This window comes from Ranitomeya variabilis, chromosome 1, assembly GCF_051348905.1.
Source record: "Ranitomeya variabilis isolate aRanVar5 chromosome 1, aRanVar5.hap1, whole genome shotgun sequence".
NCBI lineage: Eukaryota > Metazoa > Chordata > Amphibia > Anura > Dendrobatidae > Ranitomeya > Ranitomeya variabilis.
The window spans coordinates 761,356,050-761,378,840 of NC_135232.1; the positions used below are offsets into that span (position 1 = coordinate 761,356,050).

Consider the following 22,791-nt stretch of genomic DNA (forward strand, 5'->3'; position numbering starts at 1 on the left):
TGTGATTAAAAATCATGGTTATTCCACAAAATATTGATTTTCCTGACAAAAAACGGACATTTCTGCCAAAAATCCGCATGCGTCTTTTTCGCGTTTTTTGTGAGTTTTTTCATGCGTTTTTTCCAAATTCATAGAATTGCGGGAAAAACGCGGAAAATCCGCAAAATTAATGAAGATGCTGCTTTTTTTAACGCGATGCGTTTTTTTCGTGGAAAAAAACGCACCATGTGCACAAAACATGCAGAATGCATTCTAAATGATAGAATGCATAATGCATGCGTTTTTAATTAGTTTTTATAGAGTTTTTATAGCGAAAAAACGTGAAAAAACCTGAACGTGTGCACATACCCCAAGAGGGAAAGCTAACACTAGAGAAGAGAAAGGATTCAGAAGGATCTAGATAAGCTTGAACAATGTGCAGCAACTAACGGGGAGAAATCCAGGATTCTACATCTGGGCAAGAAAAACGAACATTACATCTACAGAATGGGAAGAATAGAACTAAGCAAGTGTGAAAAAGACTTGTGTATACTAGTAGATCACAGGCTGCACGAGTCAACAGTGTGATGCAGCAGCAAAAAAGGCAAACACAGTTCTGAGATGTATTAAGGGAAGCATAGCGTCTAGACCATGTGAAGTAATTATCCTCCTCTACTCCGCCATGGTCAGGCCTCATCTAGAATACTGTGTTCAGTTCAGGGCACCATATTTTAAAAAGACATTGAAAAACTGGAGCAAGTTCAGAGAATAGCGACCAGGATGGTGAGGGAACTGCAAAGTATGTCCTATGAGGAACGGTTACAGGATCTGGGAATGTTTAGCCTGTAAAAATGAAGGCTAAGAGGAGACTTAATAGCTGTCTACAAATATCTGAAAGGATGTCACAGTGTAGGGGAATCATCCTTATTCTCATTTGCACATGGAAACAGGAGAAGCAATGGAATGAAACTGAAAGGGAGAAAATACAGATTAGATATTAGAAAAAACTTTTTGACAGTGAGGGTGCTCAATGAGTGGAACAGGCTGCCCTGAGAGGTGGTGAGTTCTCCATCAATGGAAGTCTCCAAACAGAGGCTGGACAGACATCTGTCTGAGATAGTTTAGTGAATCCTGCATTCAGCAGTGGGTTGGACACAATGACCCTGGAGATCCCTTCCAATTCTAACATACTATGATTCTAATGTTTCCAGCAAGTTTTGCATTTAAAAAGTAAAATGGCGCTCCTTCCCTTCCAAGCCCTGCCTTGTGCACAAACAGTAGTTTTCCCCCCAAATATGGGGTATCGGCATGCTCAGGAGAAGTTGCATAACAAATTTTAGGGGCCATTTTCTCCTGTTACCCTTGTGAAAATAAAGAAATTTGGGTCTAAAGTAAATGTTTGTGAAAAGAGTGTTAATTTTTTCCTTCCACATTGCATTAATTCCTGTGAAGCACCTGAAGGGTTAATAAACTTCTTGAATGTGGTTTTAAGCACCTTGAGGGGTGTCACTGGTGGGTATTTTCTGTCATATGAACCCTTCAAAGTCACTACAAATGTGATGTGGTCGCTAAACAAAATGGTTTTGTAAATTTTGTTTGGAGAAAAGAAAAAAAAAAAAAAAAAATCGCTGGTCAACTCTCAACCCTTCGAACTTTTAACTAAAGTTATGATTGCTTGGGGCTTAACTGTTAGGATCCCCACCAATCCCGAGAAAAAGGGAATCAAAGTTCCCCGTGTAAATGGTGAGATGGTATGCATACATGAGCCCCCACTTCATTCTCTTTAACCCCTTAACGACTAGAGGTATTTTTGGTTTTGCATTTTTATTTTTCGCTCCTCTTCCTCCCAGAGCCATAACTTTTTTATTTTTCAGTCAGTTTGGTCATGTGAAAGCTTGTTTTTTCTGAGACGAGTTGTTCTTTTGAACGACACCATTGGTTTTACCATGTCGTGTAGTGGAAAACAGGAACAAAAATTCCAAGTGTGGTGAAATTGCAAAAAAGTGCAATTCTACAATAGTTTTTTGTTTTGCTAGGTTCACTAAATGCTAAAACTGACCTGCCATTATGATTCCCCAGGTCATTACAAGTTCATAGACACCTAACATGTCTAGGGTCTTTTTTATCTAAGTGGTGAAAAAAAATTCCAAGTTTGTTTAAAAATAAATAAATAAAAAAATTGTGGCATTTTCCGATACCCGTAGCGTCTCAATTTTAAGTGATCTCGCGTTGGGTGAGGGCTAATCTTGTGCGTGCCGAGCAATGTTGTGGTGACCAAAAAACATAATTCTGGCGGTTTTACTTTTTTTTCTAGTTACGCCGATAGATCGGGCGATTCTGAATGCGGCGATACCAAATATGTGCTTGGTTGATTTTTTTTATTGTTTTATTTTGAATTGGACGAAGGAGGGGTGATTTGAACTTTACTTTTTTTTTAAATATTTTTAAAAACTTTTTTTTACATGCTTCAATAGTCTCCATGGAGACTAAAAGCTGCCATAATCTGATCGGCTCTGCTACATACAGGCGATGATCAGATCGCCTGTATGTGGCAGAATTGCTCACTTGCTATGAGTGTCGACCACCGGGTGGCGCTCATAGCAATCTGCTCAAGACCTCTGGATGTCATGCCAACCCATCGGCGACCCGCAGTCATGTGACACGGGCGCCGATGGACGGGATTTCTGCTGCGCTTGCCGGAAGCCCGTGTTAAATGCCGCTGTCAAGAGTTTCACAGAGGCATATAACTAGTTAAAAGCTGCGGGTGGATCGCGATTCCACCCATGGCTGTTAGAGGAACATGTCAGCCGTTGAAAACAACTGACATGTGCCGGAAAAGATGTGAGCTCAGCCTTGGAGGGAGTTAATGGGGCTGATGAAGCTGCTATCTCCATTACAGACCGGCATATATGACAGCATATTCAAGTTCCTGCCAACATCCAGAAACTTTGCACAGCCATTGAAGAAGTGGACCAACATTCCACAAGCCACAATCACCAACCTCATCAACTCTACGCAAAGGAGACGTGCTGCAGTGCGTGAGGCAAATGGTGGTCACACAAGATACTGACTTAGTTTCCCCTACGAAGGCACACCGTGTGTAATAATCATGCTGTCTAATCACCATCTGGATATGCAAAACCTGTCGGGTGGATGGATTCTCTCGGCAAAAGAGAAGGGCTCACTAAGGCCGGTTTCACACGTCATTGGCTCCGGTACGTGAGGTGACAGTTTCCTCACGTACCGGAGACACTGACTCACGTAGACACATTAAAATCAATGTGTCTCTGCACATGTCAGCGTGTTTTCGCGGACCGTGTGTCCGTTTGGAAAACACGGAGACATGTCAGTGTTCGTGGGAGCGCACGGATTACACGGACCCATTAAAGTCAATGGGTCCGTGTAAAACACGTACCGCACATGGATGTTGTCCGTGTGCCGTGCTGGAGACAGTGCTTACAGAAAGCGCTGTCCCCCCAGCGTGGTGCTGAAGGCTTAATTCATCTCTTCTCCCCCGCAGCGTTCGCTGGAGAGAGGAGATGAAAGACCAATTTTTGTCTAATTTTTTGTTAAAAATAAACTTTGCGGTGTCCTCCCATCCCCAGTGCGCCGCCCGGCCCCTTGCAGATGCTGAGAAATACTCACCTAGTTCCCGCGATGTCTCCGCTCTGCGCCGCTGCTTCTCCTGTATGAGCGGTCACGTGGTGCCGCCCATTACAGTGATGAATATGCGGCTCCACCTCCCATAGGGGTGGAGCCGCATATTCATCAACTGTAATGAGCGGCACCACGTGACCGCTCATACAGGAAGAAGCTGCGGCACGGAGAGGAGACATCGCGGGAACTAGGTGAGTATTTCTCAGCATCTGCAAGGGGCCGGGCGGCGCACTGGGGATGGGAGGACACCAGCAAAGTTTATTTTTAACAAAAAATTAGACAAAAATTGGTCTTTCATCTCTTCTCTCCAGCGAACGCTGCGGGGGAGAAGAGATGAATGCAGCCTTCAGCACCACACAGGGGGGACAGCGCTTACTGCAGCGCTGTCTCTCCTGCACGATCCGTGTGGTACCCGGGCGGCACACGGCTGCCGCATGTGTGCCGCACGTGTGCCACACGGATGGCCTACGAGAGCTCACGGACACGGATAACTCCGGTACCGATTTTTCCGGTACCGGAATTATCTGGACGTGTGGGACAGGCCTAACAGAGATTTAGACACATTTGACAACAATATTTGAGAGAAAAAAGGCCTTTTGTGTGCAGCCAAAAATATATATAAATGTATATGATTGAAATATATTAACATAAAAATTTTGATGAGAGCTTCTTTAATCCAACATAAGTGAATGGCTGACAATTTGAGACCACTAGTCTTAGGCTACTTTCACACATCAGGTAGGAAACGGCAAATATGTTAAAAAAAAAAAAAAAACGGATCCGTTGCAAATTGTGAAAAACTGATAGTTTTTTTTTTTTTTGCTTTGTCCGTTTTTTTTAGTTAACGAGAACGAGAGAAAGAGACACCCCCGAAACAGAAATTGTGCATGATTGTATGGAGAGTGCTTGGAAAAATGTATTCGGAGGCCGGATTCATCATTTCACATGTCAGTTTCATCCGTTTTTCGCCGGATCAGTCGCTGGGTGTTTTTTTCACTGGAAATTTCCGCGGTAATTCTGCAACTCCTGCTGCGGGTATATTGCATGCGGAATTGGCATGCGTTTTCCCGCTAAACACTAGCGTTTTACAAGCGTAATTAGCTTGCAGAATGCTAGCGTTTTCCAAGCAATCTGTAGCATCGCTTAGAAAACTGATTGACAGGCTGGTCACACTTGTCTAACATGGTGTTTGACAAGTATGACCAACTTTTTACTATTGATGCTGCCTATGCAAAAAATAATAAAAATTAAAAAAATGGTTATTCTCACCTTCCGACGGGCCCCCGATCTCCTCAGCGGTGCATGCAGCGGCTTCCGTTCCAGGGATGCTTTGTGCGAAGGACCTGGGATGACATCGCGGTCACGTGACCGCGACGTCACCCCAGGTCCTTTGCGCAATGCATCCCTGGTAACGGAAGCCGCCGCATGCACCGCTGAGAGGCGGGAGGACTCCGGGGGCCATCGGAAGGGGAGAATATCACTATTTTTTATTTTAATTCTTTTTTTTTTTTTTTTTAAGTGATATGGTGCCCAGGGGCCTGTGAGCGCTTTTTTCGCGGTTTTATAGCGAAAAAAACCGCAAAAAAAATCCAGAACGTGTGCAAAACAGCGTTAATCTACGCTTCAGCCAATTTGCAGTGCAGATTTTATTCTGCAGCATACGGGTAAGATTTGCTAAAAATCAGAATCTGGTGTTCTATTAGTTATCTTTTTGACTTTATTTGGTAAGTGGGTCATTCACAAATGTATTTTTATGAAGAGAATATCATCTAATTAAAACCTTAAAATTCGGATTTTATAGGTAACTTGTTTAAAAGCAGTAATACTTGGACCCAGTAATACTTGGGCATTTCTACAATGCTAATTATTTTTGCACAGAAACAAAAATGATTATCTGTTATCTTCGCTGTGTGTCCCATAAACTGTTTTAGGTTATGTATAGAAACTCGCTGGACTACAGAACCTAGGAATGACAAATAAGGCAGCAGGACATTGCTGGATCTGCTTCCAATGAAGGCAGAAATGTAGACAAAGGATGGAAGAAGTTATTACAAAGCAGTTTTTGCCCAATCAGCAGCGGACAAATCGCTATTATCAGAGGAATTTGCAGCTTACAAGTCTATTTCAGAAGCTAGCAAGATAAAGCATGCAAAAATCAAACATTTATGATAAAACCCTGTGCCCATGGTTGATCCCATTTACTGACATCTAGGGGCTACTATATCTAGAGCAAGGAATGTTATACAAGTACTTCAGTGCCAGCTATTATGTGGGCGAGGTGCTAAATTCCAAACAGGTTCATCCTCGGAATTCATTGTTTTGCTTGCCAAAAGACAATCAATAAGTAGAGCAGTGCAATGATGCAAGCCAGGCCGAATAAAGAGCAGAGTCTGTACAACACCTGAGCCTCACACAGTAGAGCAGTATTTGTGGCTTCTATAAGGCAGCGAGAAGTACATATTTTACAGTACTGTACGGCAATGCTCCTCTTAGCATTTTAAGGAGTATTTTTAGCCAAGGAGGAGTATGTACTTTTCAATATTTCAAATATTAATACTAATGTTAGAGCTGACCTTTCACTAATTCAAAAGTGCCCAGTTTGTTTCATTTAATTTTTATTCCTGCCAATCCTGAGTATTATGCTTTTTCTCTTCTTTAAAATCCACCATACAGTTCCAGAAATACGGGCCCTTTTCTTCAGTGCTTATATTAAGAGCTTCACAAAAGGGCACAGATCACAGGACTCTGGGAAAGGGGGGGATGTCTGCAGGCTGGTTTGTATTACTACCCTGTGAGCAATGCCCCCCTCTAAAAAGCCCAAAAACATTAGCCACAAATAGACAGGCCCATACCTCTAGAACAGTGTGGAGGATTTAGGAACAATGCAGAATACTCAGTGGTACAGTGGGAATAAAATAAGGAAAAAAAAGGGCCATTCTTGCCTTACTGACAAATCCTATTTTTTTTTTCTTTTTGTCACTGTGATGGGTCTATCACAGTGGAAAAAAGGAACAAACAGGAAAAATTCCCTATTGTTGCTGGCTACCTCCAGTTTTTTTTTCCCATGAAGATGACACGGAGGGCTGGGAGACGGAGCAGGAGGGACCAGGGGATGGCTTAGGGACCGGGGTGGTGGTGGGGGTAGAGGGACATCATTTCTCTCTCCTCTGAAATGTATATCATGTCAGAAGAAAAAGAAATCATTGTAACAGTGGGCAGTTTTGTTTTTCTTTCACTGAATTAACGGTAATCACGTGATCGGGGACCGGAAAATCTGGGTCTGATCATGTTCTTCAGGGTCCCCAGAGATTTTCAGACTCTGGGGGCCGCTCGCCATTTTAAAACGGCAATGGGGAAATAAGGCCCCTTAATAGCCAACGTTTTATTAAGCATCGGTGGTCGTTAAGTGGTTAAAAAGAGGCTGTCACATTAAAGAGCTGCAATTCCTAAACCCTTAGTCCAATTAGGATGTGAATACCCTCAATTACAGAATGGGAGGAATAGGGCTAAGCAACAGCACATACGAAAAATACTTGTGTATACTAATAGATCACTGACTGAACATGAGTCAACAGTGTGATGCAGCAGCAAAAAAGGCAAATGCAAATCTGGGATGTATTAACAGAAGCATACAGTCTAGATCACGTGAAGTCATTATTGCCTTCTACTCCTCTTTGGTCAGACCTCATCTGGAATACTGTGTCCAGTTATGGGCACCACATTTTAAAAAATGCATCAACTGGAGCAAGTTCAGAGAAGAGCGACCAGAATGGTGACCGGTCAGCAAACCATGTCCTATGAGGAACAGTTACAGGATTTGGGAATGTTTAGCTTGCAAAAAAGAAGACTGAGAGGAGACTTAATAGCTGTCTACAAATATCTCAAGGGCTGTCAATTGTAGAAGGATCATCTTTATTCTCATTTGCACAAGGAAATACTAGAAGCAATGGGATGAAACTGAATGGGAGGAGACACAGATTAGATATTAGAAAAAACATTTTGACTGTTAAAGTGATCAATGAGTGGAACAGGCATCCATGAGAGGTGGTGAGTTCTCCTTCAATGGAAGTCTTCAGATGCTGGACAGACATCTGTCTGGGATGATTTAGTGAATCCTGCTTTGAGCAGGGGGTTGGACCAGGTGACCCAGGAGGTCCCTTCCAACTCTACCATTCTAGGATTTTATGAAATTAAAGCTGCGAGTCTGCACCATAAGCCCATATTGATTATATAACTATCTTGAATATGTTTTGGTAAATGTCTAAAATGACAAAACTTGTCACTGTCCAAATATTTCTGGACCTCACTGCATTACTTACTGGGCTGCTTAGTGTAATTTATATAAAATCACTGTTTTCAGCAGAAGTAGTAAACCTGCTGTCATTTAGTCCAATCATGCCCCCAATGCCGATTGGCAGCTTGTAGCCAATCAGTGGTGTGGGCAGGGTTACACAGAGCTCAGCACTCAGGGAACTGGTTGATCTGTAAGGCCTCTTTCACAATTCCGTCTTTGTAGTCCCGTCGAGATACGTCACTTTTTGAGAAAACAGGATCCTGCAAAAAAAAATTTGCAGGATCCTGCATTTTCTCATAGACTTGTATTAGCAACGTATCGCAACGGATGGCCACACGTTTCATCCGTCGTGCACTGGATCCTGCGGAATTTGACGGCCCGTCTTTTCCCAAAAAACGTTCCACGAAACGTTTTTTGTCTGCAGTGGAAAAACGTCCCCTGACGCCTCCTGCGGCATACGTCGTTCCACAGAATGGGAGCCTATGGACACTGGATCCTGCACACACTGAAACGCAGGAATCCAGTGACGGATGCAGTTTTTACATCTGAGCATGCCTGGAAGCACATTCCAACCCGGGGAAAAGTCTCTCTCTCATAGAAAATCCTACTTCTCTACTATGCAAATTCTGGAGACGCCTCCGTCAAAATACTGGAAACGTTGCATACGTTTTACCAATATTTTCTAACATCCATCAGAATGTCACGTCGACGCATTAGGACGTGACACTCCCGACGGAAATGTGAAAGAGGCCTAACAGATAAAAACATTTTTAATCAAAACTGCAACATCCAGTAAAGTAAGTGATACATCGCTGGAGTCAGGGTCTACGCTCCTACATTATGATGCTCTCAGATAGCGTAGCACAATCCTGGGGACAGATTCCCTTTAACCCCTTCACGGCGTGGCCATTTTCCATCTTTTCCTCCTGCTCTTCCAAGAGCCATAACTTTATTTTTCCGTCCCCACAGCTATGTAGGAGGGATTGTTTTTTGCGGGACGAGTTGTACATTTGAATGACACCATTCATTATAGCATGTGATGCACAGAAAAGTGGTTAAAAAAATTCCAAGTGAATTGAAATTGCAAAAAAAAGTGCAATTTCACAACGGTTTTTGCTTTTATTTTTTTTCCACGTTCATTATATGGTAAAACTGACCCGGCAATACGATTCTCCAGGATAAGAGTACGCTGGTACCAAACATGTGTAGTATTTTTATTATTATTTGTGGCGTAAAAAAAAATGTGGACAAAAAATGGCGACAAAAGCCACATTATTTTGTTACAGAGACCCATAACGTTTTCTTTCTTCGAGATATGGGGCTGTGTGAACGCTTCCTTATTGTACCATGAGCAGATGATCTTACAGATAGCATCTTGAGGCAGATATGTTTTGATTACCTCTTATTACATTTCATTGCAATGTTAGGTGGCAAAAAAAATGTAATTCTGGCGTTTTGACTTTTTTTATTTATTTAATGGTCTTATTTTAGAGCAAGGGGGGGGTGTAATGTGACTTTTTTTTTTTTTTTTTTTTTTTTTAAACTATTTTTACTGTATTTAATAGTCCCAATAAGGGATTTGAAGCTGCGATCGTCTGGACAGAACATGTACATGATTCATGGATGTCTGAATGATTCCCAATACAGATCTGACAACACAGGCTCGGATTCTTTACAACTGTTGTTTTGCACACCAGTCTTAATGAGGAGCATGCAGGAATAAGAGGTGCTGAATTCATTAGGATGTGCACATCGCTTATTAATTTGGCGCATCTATCAGTGGCGTGCACCTCCATGAGCCTCGCCAGAAACCATACTGCAGGGACTGGAGTAACATTACTGGTGCAAGAAACGCCCACACTATCCATGAATTTGATGGCAGGCATAGCCAACCCCCGACCTGCCTACTCTAGGGGTATGTGCACATGATGCGGAAAACGCTGCGGATCCGCATCGGTTCCGCAGCAGTTTCCCATGAGTTTACATTACAATGTAAACCTACGGGAAACAAAAAACGCTGTGTCCATGCTGCGAAAAAAACCGCGCAGAAACGCAGTAGTTTACATTCCGCAGCATGTCACTTCTTTCTGCGGATTCTGCAGCGGTTTTACAGCTGCTCCTATAGAAAACCGCAGTTGTAAAACTGCAGTGAAATCCGCAGAAAAACCGTGGTAAATCCGCAATAAATCTGCAGCAAAAACGCAGCGTTTTTGCCCTGCAGATTTATCAAATCCGCTGAGGAAAAATCCGCAGTGGACCATTATACGTGTGCACATACCCTAATTCCTGGCAGAGCTGTGTGACACTGGTGTGAAAACATCAAACACGGATAGATCAGCCTCAGTGTTTTTTTCTAGACTTATAATCTGTATCCATAGCAATATTGACTAATGGCTGTTATTTTTAAACATTTTGTTTTTTTACCATTGCAGAAAATGTCTTTTTTTTTTTTTCTTTTTTCTTAACATGCCTCCTAATGAGCTATAACTAAACTATTATATATAACCGAATTATCATGCAAGCTCTATATCCACACACACTTTAGCCATTTTCTGCAGTCCATTTTATCGAGCAGATGTAATCATGTATTAGATTCATTAATATCAATGGTGACCTGGTGCATTCTATTGAGGAACACACAGGACAGAGGCATAGTAGAGGCGGCCTGCCATTACTTAAGAGTGGAATTTGAGGCTTTGTTTATATGACCTGCCGGTACTTGATGACACCCAGCCTGCCAGCCATACACGTGCCCAATACAAGCAAATTAAAAACAGGTCACATCACAAAGGAATGCTGCCCTCACACTGAGCTAAGTGTGCTAACGTCTAATGCACAAGTTGGCAAAAAAGCCAGTCAGGTATGTTTTGTCAATGATAATTATGCACACACTCATTTCCATTGAAGAAAGAATTTCTCTAAATATCAAAATAAATAAATGTTTCCAATTAGATGTTGGTTATAAAGTTGCACTATGGTCAATGGACCTCAGAAGGAAGTAGGAAAAAACTATGATTGCAATATCAGGCTTCTTTCACAGCAGCTTTTCATGGTGGGCTTTTTCAATAAATCTGTCCTGGGAGCTCAAAAAGGCCTGGACATGCACGAAAGACAACAGTGGTGGATGATGGCAAAATCCTTTCCATGGCGAAGAAAAACTCCTCCACAACAGCCACCCAAGTGGAGAACACTGTCCGGGAAGTAGGTGTTCCAGAATCTAAGGCCACGTTCACACGTTCAGTATTTGGAAGTCAAAATCAGGAGTGGAAGGGTACGTGCCCACGATCCAGAAGTAGCAGAGCATGTTTTATGCACCTAAAACTCTGCAGTCTATTGAACGCAGCAGGTAAAGCCGCATGTGGTCACTGAACCGTGTGGATTTACAGAGTTTAATATATTCTATTGATTACATTTCTGTTGTGGAGACTGGAGTCTCTGTAAGAGATTGGCATGCTGCGCCCCTGAGAGATGTGCCACATGTTAGTGTCCACGGGTGACCCGCAGGTGCACATACACACGTAGTGGACAAGGGATTTCTAGAAATCCCATCTACGCTGTCACAGCTGGACGCTGTGGGTTTGACGCTGCATAAATACATGCAGCAGTTCCTGATTGTGGGCACATACCCGACCAATCAGAGGAAAGTATAACAGAAACACGTCACCACTTCTGCATTTGTCACCCACATACTGAGGGAAAATACTGACCAAATACTGAGCGTGTGAACATGGTCCTTCACACGGCCGTATTTCCAGTACCTGTGGTATTTTTTCCTACACGAACACACGTATCTGTTACAACCAATGCTGCTATGCACATGTCCGTTTTTCCGACAGCACAGAAAACAAGGCCAATACATGTCTATTAAGAAGTGAAAAACGAGTACAGCACACAGATGGCATCCTTGTGGGGGACATTATTAAAGGATTTATACTTAGTTACAAAATAGGGCCAATTGTAAAACAATATTACTACATGAAGCCAGCTGGGGCACAAACATTTAGAAAAAACAAAACAAAATCTAAATAAAGTAACATAGTTAGTAAGGCCGAAAAAAGACATTTGTCCATCCAGTTCAGCCTATATTATATATTAAGTATGAAAAAAAAAAAGGAAAAAAAAAAAAAAAAAGCATCCACCACCTCATTTTCCCACTTCTTCCTTGTCTCGTCCGTTTCTCCTCTCACTATGTAACCATTTTTCATTTTCTTTTTAGGCTATGTGCACAAGTTGCGGATTTAGCTGCGGATCCGCAGCGGATTGGCCACTGCAGATCCGCAGCAGTTTTCCATGCGGTTTACAGTACCATGTAAACCTATGGAAAACCAAATCCGCTGTGTCCATGGTGCAGAAAATACCCAGGGAATCGCTGCGTTGTATTTTCCGCAGTATGTCAATACTTTGTGCGGATTCTGCAGCGTTTTACACCTGCTCTTCATTAGGAATAAGCAGGTGTAAAACCGAAGGTGGAATCCACACAAAAACCGCAGGAAATCTGCAGGAAAAACAAAGTGTGTTTTACATGCGGATTTTGCAAAAACGGTGCAGAAAAATCAGCACACGAATCCGCAACATGGGCACATAGCATTATACAATAAAATATGGATTGCATCCTTCCAACTAGTGATGAGCGAATATTCTCGGTACTCGAGATTTCCCGAGCATGCTCGGGGGTCCTCCGAGTACTTGTAAGTACTCAGAGATTTAGTTTTCAGCACCGCAGCAGAATGATTTACATCTGTTAGCCAGCATAAGTACATGTGGGGATTCCCTAGCAACCAGGCAACCCCCACATGTACTTATGCTGGCTAACAAATGTAAATCATTCAGCTGCTGCAAGGAAAACTAAATCTCCGAACACTAAAAAATACTCGGAGGTCACCCGAGCGTGCTCCAGAAATCTCGAGTAACGAGTATATTCGCTCATCACTACTTCCAACCTTTCTTCTTATATTTGGAACAGGGATTATTAATTAAACCAAGTATGTTGCAGGTCGGAATATATGTACCGTATATACTCGAGTATAAGCCGAGATTTTCAGCCCACTTTTTTTGGGCTGAAAGTGACCCTCTCGGCTTATACTCGAGTCAGTGTCAGTGTGGGGTCGGCAGGTGAGGGAGCGGCGGCTGTGACATACTTACCTGCTCCTGGCGCTGTCCCTGCATGTCCGATGGTCTCCGGGCAGCTCTTCCTGTGTTCAGCGGTCACGTGGTACCGCTCATTACAGTAATGAATATGCACGCATATTCATTACTGTAATGAGCAGTACGTGACCGCTGAACACAGGAAGATGCCGCCTGCTCCCGGAGACCATCTGACAGTGAGACGCTACTAGGGGACCGCGCCGGGAGCAGGTGAGTATATCAGGGGAGGGGGAGCATTGCGCGATAGTCACCTTCCTCGTTCCACCGCTGCGCGCTGCTCTGTCTTCCGTCCTCTGGCTGTGACTGTACAGGTCAGAGGGCACGATGACGCGATTAGTGTGTGCGCCGCCCTCTGCCTGAACAGTCAGTGCAGAGGATGGAAGACAGAGAAGCGCGCAGCGATGGAACGTGGAAGGTGACTATCGCAAGTGCCAGGGGCCTGAGCGAAGAGAGGTGAGTATGTGATTTTTTTATTTTAATTGCAGCAACAGCAAATGGGGCAAATGTATGGAGCATCTTATGGGGCATAATGTGTGGAGCATCTCATGGGGCCCCTAATGTGTGGAGCATCTCATGGGGCCCCTAATGTGTGGAGCATCTCATGGGGCCCCTAATGTGTGGAGCATCTCATGGGGCCCCTAATGTGTGGAGCATCTCATGGGGCCATAAAGTATGGAGCATCTCATGGGGCATAATGTGTGGAGCATCTCATGGGGCCCCTAATGTGTGGAGCATCTCATGGGGCCCCTAATGTGTGGAGCATCTCATGGGGCCCCTAATGTGTGGAGCATCTCATGGGGCCCCTAATGTGTGGAGCATCTCATGGGGCCACAATGTATGGAGCATCTCATGGGGCCACAATGTATGGAGCATCGTATGGGGCCATAATGTGTGGAGCATCTCATGGGGCCATAATGTGTGGAGCATCTCATGGGGCCATAATGTGTGGAGCATCTCATGGGGCCATAATGTGTGGAGCATCTCATGGGGCCATAATGTGTGGAGCATCTCATGGGGCCATAATGTGTGGAGCATCTCATGGGGCCATAATGTGTGGAGCATCTCATGGGGCCATAATGTATGGAGCATCTCATGGGGCCACAATGTGTGGAGCATCTTATGGGGCCATCAACCTTTATGCAGCATTGTATGGGGCAAATGTTTCTATGGAGCATCTTATGGGGCCATTATTAACCTTTGTGCAGCATTATATGGGGTATATTTTAATATAGAGCATCTTATGGGGCCCATCATGAACTGTATGGAGCATTATATGGGGCTCCTGATTCAATATGGATATTCAAAAACACAACCTACTGATGTCTCCATTAATTTTACTTTTATTGGTATCTATTTTTATTTTTGACATTAACCGGTAGCTGCTGCATTTCCCACCCTAGGCTTATACTCGAGTCAATAAGTTTTCCCAGTTTTTTGTGGCAAAATTAGGGGGGGGTCGGCTTATACTCGGGTTAGCTTATACTCGAGTATATACGGTATTCATGTATATGGTTCATGAGCTGCTCATCATACTCAATGCTTTTCTGTCTGTCATCCATTTACTTGGATGAGTTTGAGACCCCTGACCTACACAGTTGTGCAAAGCAAGTACACTGCTCAAAAAAATAAAGGGAACACTTAAACAGAATATAACTCCAAGTAAATCAAACTTCTGTGAAACTGTCCACTTAGGAAGAAACACTGTTTGACAATCAATTTCACATGCTGTTGTGCAAATGGAATAGACAACAGATGGAAATTATTGGCAATTAACAAGACACACTCAATAAAGGTGTGGTTCTGCAGGTGGGGACCACAGACCACATCTCAGTACCAATACTTTCTGGCTGATCACTTTTGAATGATGGTTGTGCTTTCACACTCGTGGTAGCATGAGACGGACTCTACAACCCACACAAGTTGCTCAGGTAGTGCAGCTCATCCAGGATGGCACATACATGTGAGCTGTGGCAAAAAAGGTTTACTGTGTGTCAGCGTAGTGTCCAGAGGCTGGAGGCGCTACCAGGAGACAGGCCAGTACACCAGGAGATGTGGAGGGGGCCGTAGGAGGGTAACAACCCAGCAGCAGGACCGCTACCTCAGCCTTTGTGGAAGTAGGAACAGGAGGAGCACTGGCAGAGCCCTGCAAAAAGACCTCCAGCAGGCCACAAATGTGCATGTGTCTGCACAAATGGTTAGAAACCGACTCCATGAGGATTGTCTGAGTGCACGATGTCTACAGATGGGGGTGGTGCTCACAGCCCAACACCGTACAGACCTGAATCCGATTGAACACATCTTGCACATAATGTCTCGCACCATCCACCAACGTCACGTTGCACCACAGACTGTCCAGGAGTTAGTGATGCTTTAGTCCAGGTCTGGGAGGAGATCCCTCAGGAGACCATCCGCCGCCTCATAAGGAGCATGCCCAGGCATTGTAGGGAGGTCATACAGGCACGTGGAGACCACATACACTACTGAGCATCATTTCCTTGTCTTGAGGCATTTCCACTGAAGTTTTATCAGCCTGTAATTTTGACTTTTTTGATTTTCCACTTTGATTTTGAGTATCATTCCAAATCCAGACCTCCATGGGATATTCATTTTAATTTACATTGATCATTTTTAGGTTTTATTGTTCTCAACACATTCCACTATGTAATGAATAAAGATTTACAACTGAAATAATTCATTCAATGATATCTAAGATGTGGTATTTTAGTGTTCCCTTTATTTTTTTGAGCAGTGTATAAAACATTTTTTTGTGTGAAATTGATCTTAATTTTGGCATTCATTGATGGCAATCCTACAGCAGTGCATAATAACTGTCCATATTTTGTACGTCAGTTCCCTTCATCATAATTATTAATGGCTCTGCTGACCCAACTCACATGCCAAGTGAAGTTGATAAAATAACCCGCTGCAGCTACTCCTCTGCGCTCCTGCAAACTGCCGATTTTGCCTTGCTTATTAAAGGGGTCTGGAGTGGTAGATTCCCTCTCCAAGAATGAGGAAGGCATAAGAACTGCGGTTACGTTCATTACCTACTTCTGGAGCGCCCACAGGCTGTAAATGGCAGGACAGTTCGAGTTCTACACCGCAGTGACATTCTAAAACATCACTGCCTAGTATATCAGCTGTAAGACATAGCTGCACTCCCAATAGAAAAGGCAGAAGACTCGTTACTTAAAAGAAACTATGGTCATGTGATCGCCGCAGGAGCGGCAGGGGTCTAGGAAACCCAGTCAGCTCTGCTATGCAGCCAGACAGAAGGCCGATTTTCGGGTATATATATAAAAATTATCCGCGCTGGGTTCTCCAGTTTTGTGACCACTAAATACCTCCAAAAAACAGTAAATATTTGCACCTTTTATATGACTTTAAAAAACTATTAAAAAATAAGTTTGTGCTGTGTTTTAAAATAGCTCCACCGTGGAGCACGACATTACCATAAGGAAATTCTGAGCGAGATAATAAATTTATTTTTTTACCTGGTGCGGTATAGTCGATAATGTCCACAGTTCCCTTTAGTCGGTCTTTGTAAAAGTCCAAATGTGGAAAAATGCGGCTTCGGTGGTTTTTTTTCCTCTTTTGCTTTCACGTGAGCGGGCTCCAGGCAGTGCCCCGGCCGGCGGCAAACAGCCCTATGCTCGCTCACTGCTAGTAGCGACTATGCGCTGTTGTGCAGCTCTCGGTTCTCTGCCTCTGCAGGACCTTGCGTGACGTCACTGTCATGTGATTGCTCACGGCTCACGTGACTTGCTACAGTGCAGGACCTTGCGTGACGTCACGGTCATGTGATTGCTCACGTGACTTGCTACAGATATCTGTAGCAAGTCACGTGAGCAATCACATGACAGTGACGTCACGCAAGGTCCTGCAGAGGCAGAGAACCGAGAGCTGCACAACAGCGCATAGTCGCTACTAGCAGTGAGCGAGCATAGGGCTGTTTGCCGCCGGCCGGGGCACTGCCTGGAGCCCGCTCACGTGAAAGCAAAAGAGGAAAAAAAACTCCACCGAAGCCGCATTTTTCCACATTTGGACTTTTACAAAGACCGACTAAAGGGAACTGTGGACATTATCGACTATACCGCACCAGGTAAAAAAATCAATTTATTATCTCGCTCAGAATTTCCTTATGGTAATGTCGTGCTCCACGGTGGAGCTATTTTAAAACACAGCACAAACTTATTTTTTAATAGTTTTTTAAAGTCATATAAAAGGTGCAAATATTTATTGTTTTTTGGAGGTATTTAGTGGTCACAAAACTGGAGAACCCAGCGCGGATTATTTTTATATATATACCTGTTTATAGCTACTAATACAGAAGGGTGGCACTGTATTTGTATCCGCTGCAGGATTCACAGTTTCTGAAGCGCTACTGGTGTGCTTAATTTTATCCCCTTTTTTAAGAAGGCCGATTTTCCCCTGTAGCTGATGCCAATATACCTACCCCCAAGGAAATGGTTAGATGGGAAATCAGACAAAAAAAATATATACAGGGGTTGGACAAAATAATGGAAACACCTAACGTTTTGGCATCATAATCTTCTAACATGTAATAAACATGCAAACCGTGACATATGGTAATGTTTTGCAGTTGATTATTTGTGTTATGTGATATGTGTATGTAAATTAACTGTTTGTTTTGCATAACTGTAAGAACACTGATGAGAACCTGATACCAATGGCAGACCCCTCGGATTTTCAAAGAGGCCAAATTGTTGGTGCTGGTATGGCAGGCGCTAGTGTAACAGAAAGTGCCTGAATGCTTGGCGTGTCAAGAGGTATTGTCTCCAAAGTAATGACTGCGTTTGAAAGAGAAGGAAAAACGTCCGCAGCAAAGCACAGGTCCGGCCGAAAGTCAAAGTTGACAGAGAGACCATCGGACTCTAAAGCGAATTGTGAGAGAGGATCGCAAGACCATGGCTCCGAAAATCACTGCTGAGCTCAATGAACACCTACAGAACCCAGTTTCCACGAAAACTGTTCGTCGAGAGCTGCACAAATCTGGATTCCACGGAAGAGCTGCAATTAGAAAATTGCTGCTCTCAATAACAAATGTTTCCAAGCGTTTAGAGTGGTGTAGAAACCTCCAGAATTGGTCCCTCGAGCAGTGGAAACATGTGATATTCTCAGACGAATCATCGTTTACCCTATTTCCGACCTCCGGCCGAGTGTACGTTTGGAGACAGCCGAAAGAAACATTCCATCCAGACTGCCTTCTCCCAACCATAAATCATGGTGGAGGTTCTGTGATGATTTGGGGTGCTATTTCATGGAGATCCGCCGGACTAATGATATCCCTTCATGGAAGAATTAACAGCAGAGATTATTTAGGCATTTTGGGTGACCAATTGCATCCAATGGTTCAAACACTGTTCCTGGAGGGGAACGCCATCTTTCAGGATGATAATGCACCAATTCATACAGCTAGAATCGTTATAGCATGGCACGAGGAACATTCTAATGAAGTTGAGCATCTCATCTGGCCCCCACAATCCCCAGACCTCAACATTATTGAGCATTTATGGTCGATTTTAGAGATTCAAGTTAGACGTCGATTTCCGACGCCATCGTCGCTCAAAGAACTGGAGGGTGTTTTAACTGCAGAATGGGCTAAAATTCCTTTAGAAACAATTCACACCTTGTATGAATCCATACCTCGGTGAATTGAGGCTGTAATCGCCGCAAAAGGTGGAACTACACCATATTAAGCTAACGTTTGTTGATGTTTCCATTATTTTGTCCAACCCCTGTATATATAAAGAATGTTGAAATGCTCCCACAAGATGATCTATGAGATTATGTGGGACACAAAGCATGGAAAATTCAATCGTTGTTACAAAAACATGTACAATATATAATTGTGTTACAAAAGTGGGGAAACAGATTTTAAATAATGTATTTTAGTTGTCTTTTGAGGTCATAAAGAAAAAATATTGAATAAAAGACAAAAGTTTCCTTTAATTTCCTATAGCTGTTGTCAGATATCAGAGGGGGGAAACACAACAGTATAAACAAAAATTAGGCCCACGTATCACAAAAAAAAGATCCAAAAATGATTTGAATATCTGAACGAGTTTTTTTTTTTACAGCTCTTTAAACCACATCTATGAAAACCCCCAAAATGTCAAAATGTGCCTGGTCTTGAAGTGGTTAAAGCAACTAGTGAGTTGGGCAGCTCTGAGGAGTTCTGTTAACACTGGCAGAGTTGCTGAGCTCACTGAATGGCTGCTGCGCTGTTGGCAGAAGTTTAATTGAAAGGGAAGAACTGCTGAAATGGACTATGTTCAGGACAGGCCATAACGCCAGGCACCTCAGGGAATCCGCTCAGCGAGCAATACACTACCTGGCACAGCACCTTACCTTTAGTAGTGCCGCAGCTCAGGCCCATGCACTTTGCTGTAAAAATTAAAATGTGGCCAATTTTAGTTTGTTCTTCACAAATTCAAGCTCTACACTCTTATTCATTGCCATGCTATGGTATTCTATATAATATCCTTGGCATAAAAATAAGGACACAAGGGCACCACAATTTGTTTGTGACTTCTAGAAATTTACACTACATATAAGCAGCTGAAAAAATATTTTCTCTAAGATAAATGTTCAGTATATAAATCAGCAAATCAGTGTGCCCTGCTCCTAACGTCACATCATTCACACATCTCCAGGAAGCGCTGCAGCAGAACACATCTAACCTTAGTTACTGTTGCCCCCTAGTGGCCACACCAGCCTTAATACCATGTATGGTACTGAGCTATATAGGGAATATTAGTCACAGAATGTGCTAGTTTTATGCAGTACGAATCCATCTCTATCAATTACAATTAGAAATACATTCATTAGGCTGTGTGCTCATGCTGAGGAATAGAAGCATTTTGGACGCAGTATAATTTTGCTGTGTCCAGGACGCTGCCTTCTACATTACAAGCACAGTGGATGGCATTTATGGAAATCCCATCCACAGCGCTTCTACTTAACACTGCGTAAACTCACCCGCGGTGCGGGTCTCCGAGCCGCAACATGTCAATTTCTGCGCATTCTGAAGAATAGAATGTCAGTGCATGCAGTAAATCCGCATCTACTGACAAACAAGTGCGACAATTAGAGAGCAGCTTTTTGGACGCAGTGAAAATAAGAGTAAAAAATGTCACTATTCCTGATCGTGGCCACGTAACCTAAGCCTGTCCTCTGATTCATGTTTTCTCCACCACTGGCAGCACAAATCAAACACTGCTTGTGGTATTGTGGCTGTGTACATTTTACCTTGAAAAGCCGGCCAGGGACCATGTGTCTTGGATGACTAGTCTGAGGCAGTTCCCAGCAGATTCTCCCCTTGAGTGTAAGGGCTCTCGCTATTTGTGAGCACAAGTCAAAGGGATCTGGCTGTGGAGAAACTGCCCAGGACCTGCATCCAGGACTTGTGGTGCTTACTGAGCGGTCACTAATACCACACCAGCACCACCCCTATGACTGGAAGCCGAAGGCTGCGGTGAGAAATAGAGCTCATTTCCTTCCAGCAGCGGGGATCTCAGTGCACCTTCAGAACACTATTAATCTGCACATTAACACTGTATCTGCAGGTTAATCGCTTTTTTTTTTTCACATGACAGATTCCCTTTAAATTTGTTTTTTTCTAAAATTTCAGAGGAAAATATCCACGGGTGCAATCACACGGCCATTGTCTGCTTCATTCTACCAATGGTTTGGGAGCATGAATCAGGTGACAGGTTCTCTTTATCACAAAAAATTACAAACACGCAAATAAATTGCCTGTAATCAGAAGAGACTGACGATATAGTAAGTCAGTGTGTGTTCATTTATTCGCATCTACAGATTTCAAGAATCCTGGGCAGCTTTGTACAAATGATCATTCATGGGCATATTCCTCCCCGAGTTTCCATAACAATTGTATAGGAGGGGATGTGCTGATGACAAATAATGCTTTGTGTCATCAAAGATGTGTTCAACCAGTGACTGATTTGTCACTGATCATGCCAGGTGTACACTGGGCACAATGGGCATGTTAAAGGGAGCCTGTCAGAGATAATGCTGTTAACCTGTAGATATGGGGTTAATCTGCAGGTTAACAGCGTTATTATGGTGCCCAGTGTCTGCATGCAGTGGGGAGAAAATGATCCTTATTCCCCCCGCCAGCATTCAGCTTCAGTAACAGGGGCGGTCCTGGTTCAGTCATTGCTCTGAGTATACAGTGTGGCAGCTGTAGCCGCGACCCCGGCACTGACTGACACTGGCTCTACATGGGGCCGGCGGCACCGTTACATGCCATGGCGTAGTAGAGTACATACAACATTCATTCCTTTCTTGTTAATTATGTTAATTTCTGGAATTTGTACCGTTTCAAGTCAGTTTAAATACAGTATCAGAAAAGAGCTGTGTGAATAGCCCCAAGTTACAGTAAAGCCTGACGGTATAAACAATAGGATTGCTCTATGTGCATATGCTCTATTGTTACAGCAGAACACGAAGGGTGCTTTCAGACTAGCGTCGTACGGCGCACGTCGCAATGCGTCATTTTTGAGAAAAAAACCGCATCCTGCAAAGTTGCCCGCAGGATGCGTTTTTTCTCCATAGGCTTACATTAGCGACGTATGGCCACATGCGACAGATGCGTCGTGTTTAGGCAGACCGTCGGCACAAAAAAACGTTACATGTAACTTTTTTTGTGCGTCGTGTCCGCCATTTCCGACCGCGCATGCGCTGCCGGAACTCCGCCCCCTCCTCCCCGGACATTACAATGGGGCAGCAGATGCGTTGTAAAACTGCATCCGCTGCCTCGTTGTGCTTTTTTTTTTTTTTTTCACAGCATGCGTCGGTACGTCGGCACGACGCATTGCGTCGTACGACGCTAGTGTGAAAGTAGCCCAAGGTGCATTAGTAGCCAGCCTCTGACTCCACCTGCCCATGGTTCAGGAACCATAAATCAGATGACAAGTTCCCTTTAAATCAGATTCACATGTGTGTGCACCAGAATTCTGCCTTACAAAAGTACAAGCAGACAGGCTAATCTTTGCATGGAGCTTATTTATACGTTGTGCTTTTAGTACTTGAGCAACAAACTTTGGACTACTAATTGAATAATTCTGAGGATATAACTTTGGTACATTTCTATTTACCATATATTTCGGACTATAAGACGCACTTTCCCCAAAAAAAATTTGGGAGGAAAATGGGGGGGCTTCTTCAGGATGCCAGCGGCAGAAATGTGGCGGTGCTGCGGCCCGATGTCCAAGGTGAGCAGAGTGCATCACCGGTTTCCCTGCGGCCATCTTCCTGAAGCCGTGGGCCGCCAGAGGCTTCAGGAAAATGGCCACCAGATGCCACGCGTGCACAGATTAAAATCTCGGCGGCACTCGGCTTCAGGAAAATGGCCACCAAGATCTCAATCTGTGCACGCGCGGCCTCCAGCAGCCCACGGCTTCAGGAAGATGGCCGTAAGGAAACCACCGGTGATGCACTCGGCTCTGCACACCATGGACACTGGGCCGCAGTGTCACCACATTTCTGCCACTGCTATCCTGAAGAAGAGACCTTGCTCCATGATCCACAGGATCGCACCCCGAGACTGCAGCATTGCCCCACTTCTGGTGCCACCGGCATCCTGAGTATGGGATCCTGCTCTAGCTCTGCCTCACCGCCGACACGAACCATCGCACCCCAGGACTGCAGCATTGCCCCACTTCTGCCGC

The 22,791-nt window shown here is 43.8% G+C and overlaps 1 protein-coding gene across 4 annotated transcripts in view; it reads right to left on the minus strand.

Moving 5' to 3' along the window:
* The window catches only part of GNG7 (G protein subunit gamma 7), a 59,823-nt gene that overhangs the window by 18,767 nt on the left and 18,265 nt on the right, over positions 1–22,791 (minus strand). The window contains exon 2 of one of the 4 annotated variants that reach the window (XM_077271676.1): positions 19,448–19,483. The exons of the other annotated variants lie outside the window; for them this stretch is intronic. The gene's annotated coding sequence lies outside the window, so the exon portion shown is untranslated. The remainder of the gene's footprint in view (positions 1–19,447; positions 19,484–22,791) is intronic. 4 annotated transcript variants of the gene reach the window in all.